This window comes from Nerophis lumbriciformis, linkage group LG21, assembly GCF_033978685.3.
Source record: "Nerophis lumbriciformis linkage group LG21, RoL_Nlum_v2.1, whole genome shotgun sequence".
Taxonomy (NCBI): domain Eukaryota; kingdom Metazoa; phylum Chordata; class Actinopteri; order Syngnathiformes; family Syngnathidae; genus Nerophis; species Nerophis lumbriciformis.
The window spans coordinates 24,290,001-24,302,398 of record NC_084568.2 but is presented as its reverse complement, the minus strand read 5'-3'; the positions used below and the strand labels follow the sequence as shown (position 1 = coordinate 24,302,398).

Genomic DNA, 12,398 nt, shown 5'->3' with positions numbered 1-12,398 from the left:
GTAATTTTCCAGTAACTACTTCTGCTCATATTAGCAGGACTTGTTAAGTTAAAAAAATGCGCCCTCTTCTGGTTGGAATTGCTAATTTAATATAACATGTATTTGTCCGGCTTTTAGTTGTCATGTGTTCAATCATGGTTTAATATTTATTTATTTAACTTGTTTTAGATTACAAATGTCAGGTTGAATTCAAAAGTTAGGTTAATACAGTGAGATAATTGCACTATTATATTGTTTTATTGATAGCATTTCCAACCTTTTAAATTAAATTTTAAAATCTGGTTTAATTATCATTATTTTTTTCTACCAGGTTTTGCAACGCAGTTTTCGTTCTGTGTTGCATTTCTGATGTTTGAATAATAAATCTGAAAATCTGCATACTTCACATGTTGAATGATTGACATCTAATGTTGACCAATAGGAGACACAGTTCAACACCTAGGGCCCCGCCTACGTCTTGCGCTGTCGTCCAATCAGATCTCTCCCTCTGGAGAGATTGGAGGCGGGACTGTCGCATCTCAGCGGAAGGCAACAGGTTGCTGTCGCCGCCACATAATGAACTCCTTTCAGCGACTATTTGCGTCTTTTTCGGGAGTTTTTTTAGACGCAAGAGTGTGAAAAGAGACGACAATTTTACTCCGGAGTGGACCTGAACTGACGTAGACGAGCAGGGAAGTGGAGAAAGATTAAGAGGTAACTTTTTGGGGGGGATGTTCTTAATGAATAGGTAGCTAAAGGGGACAGAGGCGAGCTGTCATGACTTTTGTCTTGTTTTAGTCATCTTTTATTTCTAATACAATATCATCAAATCACTTACAATATATAAATGTATATACGGTGCTGTGTCTTTGTGAAGACTTTAGCTTCGTCGCGAACGTCATTTAAAGTAAGCTAACTCATCAGTAGATAAACTACTAAATGTCACGTCGACTAAACCATGTTTTTGTAATTACCCTAAAACTATTTAAACCTGTACTAATAGTATCAAGTGTATTTAAAAGTAAATAAACGAATGCATTCAGGAAGAGAAAACCTCAGGTTCGCACTTACCTCTCGGGTGTTTGTAATTAGAAAACACAATAAAGACGTAAACAACTTCCTTATTCAAAAAATAAAGTGTGTTTCCGGAAGTGGGCTTTATCTGTAAATCAGTAATAGGCAGGGCAAGATCATTTGTAGAGCACAGTTTGTACACAAGGAAATTCAAAGTGGTTTACAGAAAATTACAAGTAAGCAAAATAAATGAAAAGATCATACAAAATAATCATAATTATGGGCCTGCTGCAATGCAAGCGCCCATTCATATGCTGCTAAACAGCAGTGAATGGGCGCTTGCAATGTAAGCAGCCCGTATTATTATTGCTCATACTTAAAACTTTATATTAATATTATTATTATTATCGTTCCAACTAGGGCTGGGCGATATGGCCTTTTTTTAATATCGCGGTATTTTAAAGCCATATCGCGATACACTATATATATCTCGATATTTTGCCTTAGCCTTGAATGAACACTTGATGCATGTATGATGATTCTATGTGTCTACATTAAAACATTCTTCTTCATACTGCATTTCATGCTACTTTAAAACTTTCATGCAGAGAAGGAAATCACAACTAAAAAAATCACGATTTCCTCATACGGTGTTGATCTGGAAATGTTTGCCTCGGCATTTTGATGGTTTGGGCGTGTGGCACCGAACGGAGATGTTGACATGCGGAGTAAGCACTGTTCATTCTCTAGCAGGTGACTTTTCAAATGATGCTACATATTAGCAGTAATGCTACTTTTTATAGCAACGCTTTCGCCCCACAATTACGGTTGTCTGTTCGACATATTCCCACTTGAAGCCAAACCACCGCCAGACGATGGACCCCCTGTTGTTTTTTGGGGGAATTCATTATTCCTTCATTTGTTACCAGATTCGCACCTTCTTTCTCTCGTATTACCGCTAGCATCACAGCTAACGTTAGCCATGCTGCTACCTCTTTGCTGCGCAAGAGCGTATACATATGTGACGTATGTCGTGACAGTATGTGACGTGTGTAGAAGCTGCGCTTGCTGTCTGTGAGAAGGAGAGACCGGAAAGAGCGAGGAGAGCCTGTAGTGTAATGCCAGCAGCTAAAAGCAACTGCGTGAGAACGCATACTCGAATATCACGATATAGTAATTTTCTATATCGCACAGAGACAAACCCGCGATATATCGCGCATATCGATATATCGTCCAGCCCTAGTTCCAACACATTTCTCTTACCGCCACTACGCGACGAACCGGCCAACGAACCCCCACACATGTTATACCGTCGGAAAGGTCTCGTTCGCGGCGATGGTGGAAATCTCAATTGGGAACATTTCGTGTTACCGTGGCAACGCTATTTACGAACAAAACAAAAAATGGGCCAATTGACTAGGTACGGACATATTGTCTAATACCAGACGAACCGGCTAGCGAACCCCCACATATGTTATACCGTTGGAAAGGTGTACTTTCCTCTTATGGGCGTATTTTAAATTGGCAACATTTCAAGTTGCCATGTTACTTATTCACGATTTAAAAAAAAAAAAAAAAAAAAAAGGGCCTATTTTTTGGCTAAAATGGGCCAATTGAATGTGTACGCCTATTTTGTCTAATACGAGACGAACAACAAACCAACAAACCCCCACATATGTTACCAGAGGTCCAGGTCCCAGATAGCAGGCCCATCAAAATTTCCGCGGGAATTTCCTAGTTCAAAATACAATTATTAAATTAAAATCAAAAAGTAGATACAATATTTTTAGTTGTCATATGCACAGTATTTTTCACGAGTATTTTTAGTCTGGATTTAAAAAATTGCCAAATTTGAGACCTGTCTCACATCTTAGTCCATTTTATGCCAGCACAAAACTTCAAACGCAGCCTCACCATGTTGGTCCTGACTCTGGGTACCAGCGGGAGACCACTCCTCGAGGTTCTCAGAGGCCAAGAGGGTTTATATGGTTCTAACATGTCCGAGATGTGCTTTGGCACAAGACCACGAAAAGACTCGTACACAAGCAGCAGTGTCGTAAAGTCTATTCTCTGAGCTAATATGGTTGTATTTCCTGGTTCTAGTCAGGACTCGAGCAGCAGCATTCTGAATGTACTGCAGCTGCTTTACAGCTCATTTACAGAACCCATTGAGAATGCCATTACAGTAGTCCTACCTGCTGGAGACAAAGGCATGGATGGATTAGTCTTTTTAAGTCTGATATAGACATTATTCTTCGGTTTTTAGGTGGTAAAAAGCTGCGGATGTTATTGACTTAATGTGGCTGTTAAAGTTCAAGTTTGAGTCAATTATTAGCCTTACATTTGTAACCTACATATTAGGTTTCATGAAACAAGTATCTAGGTGACTAATAATAGTACCACTGACCTCCATTTTAATTCATTTTTGCTTTACAATGCTTTTATTTTGTTTTGTATCTACTCAGTGGCCTAGTGGTTAGAGTGTCAGCCCTGAGATCGGTAGGTTGTGAGTTCAAACCCCGGCCGAGTCATACCAAAGACTATAAAAATGGGACCCATTACCTCCCTGCTTGGCACTCAGCATCAAGGGTTGGAATTGGGGGTTAAATCACCAAAATGATTCCCGGGCGCGGCCACCGCTGCTGCCCACTGCTCCCCTCACCTCCCAGGGGGTGATCAAGGGTGATGGGTCAAATGCAGAGAATAATCTCGCCACACCTAGTGTGTGTGTGACAATCATTGGTACTTTAACTTTAACTTTAACTTTTACTGGACAAGCGGTGATAAGAGTCCACTTGCTATCAGTAGGTGTACGCAGATAAATCTCAGGCAAGTGTCTGGAATGTGTGTGTGTGTGTGTGTGTGTGTGTGTGTGTGTGTGTGTGTGTGTGTGTGTGTGTGTGTGTTCTAATATAGTGCCACTTGTGTTCTGTTTGGTTACATTGAACTGACCTATTTGTTTGCACAAGTGAATGTGTTTGGATTGTGAAAAGCGGAATAAATGGCTGTTTGTTTGGGACGACCACCACCGCAGGGAGAGAGAGGGTCTGCCTCCTTTGTGTGGACCGCATAATGGAAAGAGGGCGAGTGTGTGAGCAACTTCCGCATGTATTTAGTTTGTCAACTACAGCATTTGGATCAGTCTGACCGACCAAGTGTCACTGTGTTACCTGCTGACACAGGGTGACTCACGAATGTGGTATTTCTCCCCCGTCACACAATGACACTGCTTTCGTTGCACGCCACACCTCTTTTAATAACCTCATTATGCTGTATTTTCATCGAAACAAGCAGCTCCAGTTTGTGTAAGAATTAGAAGGGTGCATCCTTTCATCATTCTCAGTGGTTAAGCAGTTATTCCTAAAGTGAGTACACCCATTCACGTTTCACCAACCGTTGGATTATTTCTTCTCAATGGACAATAATAGAAGTCAGTGTAAAGTGTTTACTGCGGTACACTTTTTGCACTGAATTCCGTATACTACCTCTAGAGATGGGTACAGTACCAATTCCCGATACCAGTACTCAACAGTACCAATTTGGGCTTTTTTGTGTGTGTTAATAAACATTAATTGTTCTTTACTTACAAAATCTCATTTTTTGCAACATTTTCAAAAAAGCTGATTATAACTGTCCACTTCCATCCATCCATTTTCTTACGCTTGTCCCTTTTGGGGTCGCGGGGGGTGCTGGAGCCTATCTCAGCTGCTTTCGGGCGGAAGGCGGGGTACACCCTGGACAAGTCGCCACCTCATCGCAGGGCCAACACAGATGGACAGACAACATTCACACTCACATTCACACACTAGGGCCAATTTAGTGTTGCCAATAAACCTATCCCCAGGTGCATGTTTTTGGAGGTGGGAGGAAGCCGGAGTACCCGGATGGAACCCACGCAGTCACGGGGAGAACATGCAAACTCCACACAGAAAGATCCCGAGCCCGGGATTGAACTCAGGACTACTCAGGACCTTCGTATTGTGAGACACATGCACTAACCCCTGTGCTACCGTGCTGCCCTAACTGTCCACTTGTTATACCTTATTTTATTATCACTTTTGTAAGTTTAATTTGTAGTGTATTGATTTATATTTAGAAAGCGCTTTTTTCTCAAAGACTCAAAGCGCATTATTTAGTGAAACCCATTATTTACATTTAAACAAGTGTGTGTGGCACTGGTAGCAAGGGTAAAGTGTCCGGCCCAAGGACATAACGGCAGTGACTATGATGGCGGAAGCTGGACTCGAACCTGGAACCCCTCAAGTTGCTGAAATGGCCGCTGTTCCAAGACCTTAGTGTATAGTTTATGGTCTGTTGGCTAGTCAGTTTAGTCTTTGCTAAATCTACTCTTTTGTTGCCCCTAAAAAGTGTTAAAGTGGCCCTATCATGCAAAACCAACTTTTCTTACTTATTGGTACCTGCTTATGTGTATTTGGGATCTGTATAAGTACCGAAAATTTGAAATCAAACGGTGGAGGCATTGCAGAGATATTTATAAAACAATCTTGCCTTCCTTCAAACTTCCTCCAAACGGTCCGTTTGGAATTTTGTTCAAGTGTGACGTCAGCGGATTATCCATATATAGTAGAAGTTTACCCAATTATTCTTGCGCGAGTCAGCCTATTTTGATTTATATAAATCCGGCTGTGCAAAACAATCCAATGATGGAAAATGCTCTGTTGTTGGTTTCTCTAACCAGCACAAGTCACTACACAAACTTTCAGCCTCATCTGAAGTAAAACGTTCCTTACTTTTATGATTTGTGGCAATGTGCCTTCAACTGTAAAGAAGTTGCTTTGAGTGTGTGCATAGAAGAGCATTCACCCACAAACATTCCCAAAAATATAGATTTTCCCAAAAACTACTTTTAAAAAACAACTATTTATTTAACCACTATTTAAAGCAATAGAGAAGACAATGAAACGGTAATAAATAACAGTAGATTATATATGTGTGAATAATACGTTTGCAATGTTAGTTCGATGTGTATGTAGCTAGCTTAGGCCTCTACTGTAAGACAATAGCATCACCGGCTTCCGGCAATATGAAGATGGATTTTTTGGAAAAACTACATTTAATGGCAGAGTCAGTGACTATCTATGGCAATGGAGGAGACAATAAAACAGTAAGTAATGACCGTAGGTTAAAAATCTGTGAATGGTACGTTAGCAATTTTAGCTCAAGTTGTTGTGTATCAAGCTTGGCCTTCTACTGTAAGACCCGTCCACCGGCAAAATAATTATGATTTTCCTAATAAACTACTTTTAATTGGATCAGTGCTTACTGTGTTTCACAATAGGCCAGTGAGTAATATAATTTGTTATTATGTTCGCGATTTAGCTCGTAGCGTGGCTTACTGAATAGCCAGCTCAAACCTCTATCGTTTACAAGTTTTTAAAGCAACAGCAGTGAAATTATTAACATGATAAAGAATAGAAAAGCATTTTATTGTCAATATACACATGTATATGTCCAGGATTTAGCAATGGAGAGAGAAAGATTCTGTAGAAGTTTAACTTTAGCCAGCGCATCGTACGAGAAATTTCCAGCCAAGCTTCTTTGCTTTCTGTTAACCGCGTTAGCTCAAGGAGGGAGGATATGTTTATATGGACAGAATTTTTAGGTGCAGTCAGGGCGTTGAAGGGAGTGGGTTTGGTGGCTGGAGGATTAGGTCTTTGCTTTTTGCAGAAAATCTGGTCCTGATGGGTTCATCTGGCCAAGATTTTTAGCTCTCACTGGATCAGTTAGCAGCCGAGTGTGAAGCGACTGGGATGAGAATTAGCACCGTTTACAGTAAGCCGGATAAGGTTATCCAGGGTAATAAATCACACCTAACCTTATCCGTGTCCACACACAACAATGCCACCGTTTAAGACCCCCGCCCCCCTCCGTCCACGTGGAAAATGCGCACGTCATAGTCATCTCCAGTGTTGCTTTGAGTGCAAGTTCTTAATATTTAATTTAACTTATCTGAACAATATCCAGTGTTGTGGTATTCCAATTAAATGGAATCCAGTGTGCTGTGGGGCCCTATTGTAGTGAGTCACACCTGAGACATCATAAATTAATCAAATCTTTATTAGGCACGTAAACAATGTGATAAAGAACATTTTACATCAATCAGTCTAGGGATCTAGATATCTGGTCAGAACACTCATCACTCTTTTGCCTTCACCTTTATTGTTCATTCGGTTTTGGTGACTTTATATACTCTGGACTTAGACGTTGAGTCGGCGACATACGTGGCGGACAATAACTGATACAGTCTGCTTTGCCAGTCCAAATGCATTTGCCGTTTTCCTGTGTGGGGCGCAGTCTTTCTGGCGTCACTTCCTCTCCGAACTCTGTTTGTAAACGATCAATGAGTAATAATAATAAGTGCCGGAGATTCCGAGGAGGGGAACCTTAAACGCTGGTTTAGTGTGGCTGAAACGGGGCTTAGGCTAAATAATTATTCCTTTAAGGGGTTAAACGACTTAGTGTAGACATGGCCTTAGAGATAGGGTGAGAAGCTCTGTCATCCCGGAGGAGCTCAAAGTAAAGCCGCTGCTCCTCCACATCGAGAGGAGCCAGATGAGGCGGTTCGGGCATCTGGTCAGGATGTCCCCTGAACGCCTCCTTGGGGAGGTGTTTAGGGCACGTCCGACTGGTAGTAGGCCACGGGGAAGACCCAGGTCATGTTGGGGAGACTATGTCTCATGGCTGGCCTGGGAACGCCTCGGGATCCCTCGGGTTGAGCTGGACGAGGAGGCTGGGGAGAGGGAAGTCTGGGCTTCTTTGCTTTGGCTGCTAAGCGGAAGAAGATGGATGAGGTTTTCATTTATATATCAAGTAATGCATTGCGGTAAACTGTTTGAATGGAGAATCATGTTCAAGTAAGAATCGATTCTCAATTGAATCGTAGATCAATAAGAGTTGCAGAGAGGATAATATAACAAGAACTGTTGGTGTTTCAGCATTGTCACAGTCCGTACACGATCGATCCATGAATTAATGGTGTGCACACCAAGGGTGATATCATTGTATGAGCGATACTAAAGTGATTCAAGCAATATTTTTGTTTTCTCAAATTAAATTTTGTAGTTGGTTTTGTTATTTTTCCAAATTCAGTGCATCATTTTTTGGTACCGGTTTGTAATTGGGTCGTTAAGATTCTGAACAAATGATACGGCTATCTGTATTTTTTAAATCCATAACATAATTATCGTCGTAATTATGTTACGTGCGCGCTCTTACATTCAATTTAAGTTCCGCTGCAAGGCATAAAAAAAGACACAGGTAGTATCTGACAATCAGCTTGGAACAATCAAGAATAAGGAAGCAACAGCAACACCACACAAAAGTTTGTAACAACAATATTTCCTCTTTCAAAAATCACACAGGCTAATAAGAGTTAGCGTCGGTTTGAAGTGAATATGCTTTACTCAAGAGTCTTGACCACCGCTACAGCGCTTTATCAACCGTCCTCCAGGGATTTAGTAATTCACAAACCAATATTCATCCACTCAAAAAAGTGAACATTTGAAGTAATGTAATAATCCATAAAGTTGCTCTAAATCCAGATAGCATTTGCTGACAGGTCTTGACATCACTTCATCGCGCAGCTTTGCGTGGCATCAAAATACTCCTTGCTTAAATTCACACCCGTCTAACATGCTAAATGATTGTATTGATGTACATTATATATTTGATGTAGCTTGTAAAAGATCTGAGCTCTGCACATGAATGCCATACATAAATATTATTTGCAACTGAGTGTAATTAATAGAAACACAATGATGGATCTGTGTGGTCTTTACAAAACTACTTTGCACTGCAAACAAAGTTGACTTGTCTAAACTTAAAAAACAGGTGTTGATAAAAGACTTCCCTGCTGTGAGATGTTACATGATGTTGGTGGTGTACAACCTCTTGTGTTAATATAAATGGTAATAAAAAAAAAGAAATGTTTTCATACTAAGAAATGTAGTTTATTTGTTGTAATGGAGGTGACTATTATTAACTTAGGGGAGAGTCTCCACACTACGTATAGAGATAAACAATTTGATGCTAGATAGTAGTCAGCCAGGGGACTAACACAAATACAATGTCAGCCAGAGGAGATCTGTGTTTGTAATCGCCATCAAAAGGCATTAATTGGCAATGACGATCACTTACCTGTTCATTCATATCTACCGATCGAGATCAGTGACTGATCGATTGGCGTACTATTTACATTGTTTTGCTTAAACAATTGCATGTAAAGAGAGAATAAGGAACTAGTTTAAATATTGTGTTGATATTGTTCAACTGTCAATAGTAATCACTATAAATACATTTTAAAAATTACAGATAATACATTTGATCAGTATTATTGATAATCGATTTTTAGATGCATCGCAATTCGGACATAGAAGATTATTGAATGGATTAGTAAACCTCAATAATCGACAATCGATTTATTTTTTTAATTAAAGTAATGCAAGCAGTTCTAAAATTTGGCAGACTGCAGCGAGCCACCTCTCTGAGAGATCTGACCAACTCCTTTACTATCGGACACTTATAGTCCAGTTTTGCACACGTTTTTATTCATTTAATAAATGTGGGAATTAATTTACCTGTTTCTTGGTGCAAGTTACAAGTGATAACCGCGTATTTAGTAAAACGAAAGGAAATGTAATACTGCATCAATATACATAAACTAAAGATGCATCAATAATCGATTTGTAATCGAATCGTAGCTCCTGAATCGTAATCGAATTGGAAGGTGCCCAAAGATTCCCATCTCTAATTATTGGTATCGGCCGATCTCACTCATTTATGATCCGATTCGGCAGCATAAATCACTGATACAAGCTAGAGCTTGGCAATATGGCTAAAAACTGCATCATGATATAATTATATTGATTGATATTGATAATTATTGATATTATTATGTCCTATCAAAAATATAAGGGCCAAGAAAAAATATATTAAATGTAGGGATGTCCGATAATGGCTTTTTGCCGACATTCCGATATTGTCCAACTCTTAATTACCGATACAGATATCAACCGATACCGATATCAACCGATACCGCTATACATACAGTCGTGGAATCAACACATTATTATGCCTAATTTGGACAACCAGGTATGGTGAAGATAAGGTCCTTTTTAAAAAATAAAAAATAAATAAAATAAGATAAATAAATTAAAAACATTTTCTTGAATAAAAAAGAAAGTAAAACAATATAAAAACAGTTACATAGAAACTAGTAATTAATGGAAATGAGTAAAATTAACTGGTAAAGGTTAGTTCTATTAGTGGACCAGCAGCACGCACAATCATGTGTGCTTACGGACTGTATCCCTTGCAGACTGTATTGATATATAATGTAGGAACCAGAATATTAATAACAGAAAGAAACAACCCTTTTGTGTGAATGAGTGTAAATGGGGGAGGGAAGTTTTTTGGGTTGGTGTACTAAATGTAAGTGTATCTCGTGTTTTTTATGTTGATTTAATAAAAAAAACAACAACAAAAAAACAACAACCCAGTCAGTGCTTAGCGTTTAGCAGGTAAGCATCAGGCAGCGGACTCTCCCCAAATTATAATAAACACCTCCCAGTCAACTACTAGTAACATCACTATGAGCCCGTTGACGTTCTAGAAATATAAACTGCAGCTGAGCTCGCTCGCAGTCCTGGCTTGAGGTGAAGGCTAATTCGCTTTTAGCGTAACGCTATCTCATTTTGCAGTGTGTGCGTGTGTGTGTGTGTGTGTGTGTGTGTGTGTGTGTGTGTGTGTCTGTGTGTGTGTGTGTTACGGACAGCAAAGCCCTGTCTGTCTGTTATTTCACTTTACCTTTTTCTGTGTTGATTGAGCTGTGTTGAAGCAGCAAAAAAGGACATTATGTTAAATGAAGAGTTTCTGTCTCTGATAGTTGATATAATAATGTAACTGCATCATTAAGCCTACATGAACTCCATGGTGTTCAGGGATGAATAGGCTCTCCTTTTGCTATTGTACTATTTTTTTCAGCTATAGTTACATTAATCATTAGTAATGGAGCAGCCTAGTTTTGAATGGCAGGGTCCCTGCTGTCACATGTTGATAAAAATATAACATTTACATAATAAAAATCAACTACAGGCTTCCCAAATGCTGTAATAAATTAAGCATGATGAGTTGACTTGAAACTGTTTAATCTTGCACTTTTTATATGTAGATGAAAAGTTTTGTCATTTTATTTAATCTGAGCAACAACTTGAGGCAGTTTAATGTTGATTAACGTGGGCAGAATTATTATAGTGTTCCCAATGTTAAAAGGATAAAGCCGTTGTTTACAAATTTGGTAAATAAATAACCAAAAAATTTATATTTTGTTGTTTTCTTACTGTACCGAAAATTAACCGAACCGTGACCTCTAAACCGAGGTACGTACCGAACCGAAATTTGTTTAACTTCAGCTTTCTTCCGACAAAGAAGAAAAAAACCCTGTATATTTTATCAAACATATTTTTTATTGATATCGATTGTTTATCGCTATATATATTGATATCGTTTTATCGCCCAGCCCTAATATAAGCTGCACACTGACTACTCTAATCCATATCCTAGTTTCATTTCTATAGTATTTCCTTCAGTAATATAGGCTGTCATTAAAATACTTGCTATGTATGCCGCTGCATTGAAGAGATCCACATTCTCTACTTTACTGCACCACTCTGTTTTCTTGCTGTCCCACAAAACCTCTGACATTTTTCCCTGACAAAGCTGACCCTGTTGTCATAGCGGTATTGTTCCGTTGAACAACTTTTGTCGTGCTTAATTGGAGGATGCCCAGTGGGATACATTGTGGTCGTTCGTGACAGTACATTGTCAAGAATGTGGAGGCGCTCCAGGCAAGAAAATCCAACCCCCAAAAAAGCAGGAAGTTTGCAAATGAATTGTTGTAACGGGATAGTCCATGAAGAGGGGGGAATAAAAGAGCAGGGCGGTTATAAGGGGGCTCTTTTGGCATTCTCAAAATTACTGCCCTCGTTTTCCGCCCCACATCAGCTGGACAATAGGAGGATGGGTCCCCTTCGTCCTTGATGTCCCTCTCGGGAGCTGCTTCTCCTCCATGACATAGATTAGACGCCCAGCAGATATGACGTGTCGTCACGACAACACAGTTTGACTGTACTGCAGCTGCGTTGCTCTGATCAGCAGCGCTCTCATGGTGCTGATGTAGCTTTAACTCGGCCGTGTCTCTTCAACCTTGGTGGAAAGACAGCCGGCTGCAGAATTCACACTCTGCTGCACAAATGCGATGCGACGCCGCTTCCTCTTGCAGCTCCCACGGGTGCAGAAAAGAAATTGACTTAACCGTGCTCTAAATGTGATGATACAAAGTCACACCACAAACACAAACTTCTTCCAAAGTTGTGCAATGACACTTA

General features: G+C 39.8%; 1 protein-coding gene across 2 annotated transcripts in view; it reads left to right on the top strand.

The window, feature by feature from the left end:
- Nucleotides 1-516: 516 nt before the first annotated feature.
- Nucleotides 517-12,398, top strand: part of cgna (cingulin a) — a 59,700-nt gene continuing 47,818 nt past the window's right edge. For both annotated transcript variants that reach the window (XM_061982574.2, XM_061982575.2), the window contains exon 1: nucleotides 517-693. The gene's annotated coding sequence lies outside the window, so the exon portion shown is untranslated. The remainder of the gene's footprint in view (nucleotides 694-12,398) is intronic.